We start from the raw sequence: 2,790 nt of genomic DNA, 5'->3' as shown, positions 1-2,790 counted from the left end.
GGAACATAAGGAACAATAAGATCTCTGGTATTAGATGGAACTTAGTTGTGTGGGGTTTTACATATGAGAAAAAGACATTTGAATTCTATCCTAAATGTAACAGTAAGCAAATGAAGCAAAGCTGAAAATGGATGAAATATGATCAGGTTTATAATAAGTTCCCTGTATTCTTATGGCTTCCACAGTCTCTGGATTTAAATCTAACAGAGAACTTTCGGGATGTCATGGAACAGAACATATATATCCTAAATATGCAGTTTAAAAACCTATTGAAAATCTGTAAAGTTTTAAGGACAGGAGATTCTCTGTTATGTCATCTCCCCAGGATTCATTGACAAAGAGAAGCTGTGATTTAACAGGAGTAACCCTTTCAAAAGGAAGCATTCTAAGTTATCTTATCTTTTTAAAGATACACAGTTTAAACTTATTAGTCTGTTGCAATTAACACCTTGACCAACCCTGATCTTCCCTCAGAATGGAGACCTTGTTTAAATTCACAAGGCTTCTAGACTCAGAGGGCGAATATTATCCTTCCTGGTCTGCAGCGAGAAAGTGACAGTAGCTGTATCTGTGTGACCAATTACTTTCAAAGCCAAAGCTATCCCTGCTAACAAACTTAGTTTAGTCTTTAAAATTCAACAATTCTTCTCAACAGTGGTATATTTGAAGGTTTCGTATAATGCTTTGCAAAATACAAGATTACATATTTTTGACTCATCCTTATAAGCTATGACATTTACCACAAAACCTATCAAGTCAAGATCCAGATTGCTGAAACTATGAGCTGAAGAATTCAGTTCAGTTTATTTCTATAGCACAAATTCATAAAACATGTAATTTTGAAGCACTTTACAATTCATCCAGATCATACAATTGATTCATTTTTGTTTAATCTGAGGAAAACCAGTTTATTGCATTGACTTATTGACTCGAAGGCAATCCCTCACACTTAGCATGCTTGTTTTTTGGTCAACTATTTTAAATTTTACACTTGAAAAGGGTCGAGGCAGGTTATTGGTGTTATTTTTTTATCTTCACCAAGTGAAGGTTTTGTTAGTAACAAGTAAAACACTCTTTTATAAGCTTGATAGTGCCATCTTCTGGCAGCTAACCAAAACTACAGGGTATAAAATAAGAGAAGACAATGGCAATTCTGATTAAGATCATCAATTTAATATGTCTAAAGAAGCTAAAGAAGAGTTCAAGTCAACCTTTAATTGCTAAATCAAGTTCAGTCACAGAACCACAAAGGCAATGATATGATTAAGTATGACAGACAGTGTTTATACAGCTTTGTTAAAGGCCAGAATGTGATGAGGAAACTAAAATATTAATGAAAACGTAAAACAGCTAGTTGTACATTTATAGCATTGAAGAACTTGGAGTGCAAGCTGAAATTCTACAGTAAAGAGCTGAAAAGATGGAAAATCCAAGCAGAATTTTCCCTCTTTGACATAGCTATTGTAGCCCATGCAACGACGAAACAACACAACAATAGGCCCATAAGCATCTTATCTGGGTGGGCCCCATATGACGTACAACACGTGATAAAGGTTCAGGATAGGGCGACAGTTCTATAAATCAGCCAAGAAGATACAATTACGCAATTCTCAGTAGTTTAAGATCACACACAGAAAAATAGTGACTGTGCACTATGGAACCATTGGTGACAGCGCACCACCACATCCACGAAAACATGTTGATGGCGACGGCGTACTATGCACTTTGCATTGTCTTTGTACTGAATTGTGCTATACAAATAAATTTGCCTTGCCTTGCCTTGCCTATGCATGTCCATGAATACACATTTGGTATACCGCTACACACCTATGAAGACACGTAGGTGATGGCAGACCAAATGAGCTACACCTCAAATCGTGTTCTTTTTTTTTTTTACTTTTTTTTTCCATTCTTTCAGTAGCCCTTCTTTCCTTTTTCTTTTCTAGAATCCACTTAAGTTTTTTAACTTTTTATTTTTTTTGGTATCCATGGTCGCTAACACATTGTACGTAACGGTTATGGTTTAATCTACCTTCTGGTTTTGGTCTAATGTGATATGACATCTTGCATGTTGCACCCACGTTACGTATGTAATATGTTCAGTCAGGTCGTCATAACCCATTACCCATAATTCCAAGTCATACACTGTTCTTTTAAGATCTTTATTGTGGTTTGAAACATATTATATGAGCGTGTTTTTCACTCACCTTTTAATGAACTATACACAGTTATTAACATAGTAATTAAAAGTACCACTGTCTGCTTTGCTATTGATGTCGTGTTTAAAAGCCTCACCATCATTTTGAAATCTGGCATATGTTGTGGTGTAAATATGGTCCGTTGAGTCACTTCAGTCTCAGGTGGGTTTAAGAGGAATTTTCCGCACCATTACATGTGGTGCCCACTAGGTGTCAGCAATGGGGCCCATAAGAGTTCGTGGGCACATAGGAGCCTATGCCTCTAAAAAGGAGGTTTGAATCAATAACTTACCAGCTCAACTTAAATCATTTAAATAGCATAAAGAGTAAGAGTAGAGTTCATAGTTGTGCATTTATTAAACAAAAAATGGAGATAATTGTGTTTTAGACTGATATGTTCTTTAGTCTACTTTAATACTCTGTACGCGCATTGCAGGGACACGACAGATATTATTTCTAAGCCTACTATCCAAAAAGTGTGGATGTAGAGCCACCCAGCAATCTACTTATCTTTCTTTTTTTTTAACTCTATCATGCACATTTCTGGTGGGGGAAAAAAATGTATGAAAAATAAATAAATGAATTAGAAAAT

Source organism: Cyprinodon variegatus, unplaced genomic scaffold (assembly GCF_000732505.1).
Source record: "Cyprinodon variegatus isolate N-32 unplaced genomic scaffold, C_variegatus-1.0 Scaffold704, whole genome shotgun sequence".
Taxonomy (NCBI): Eukaryota; Metazoa; Chordata; class Actinopteri; order Cyprinodontiformes; family Cyprinodontidae; genus Cyprinodon; species Cyprinodon variegatus.
This window is presented reverse-complemented; position numbering follows the sequence as displayed.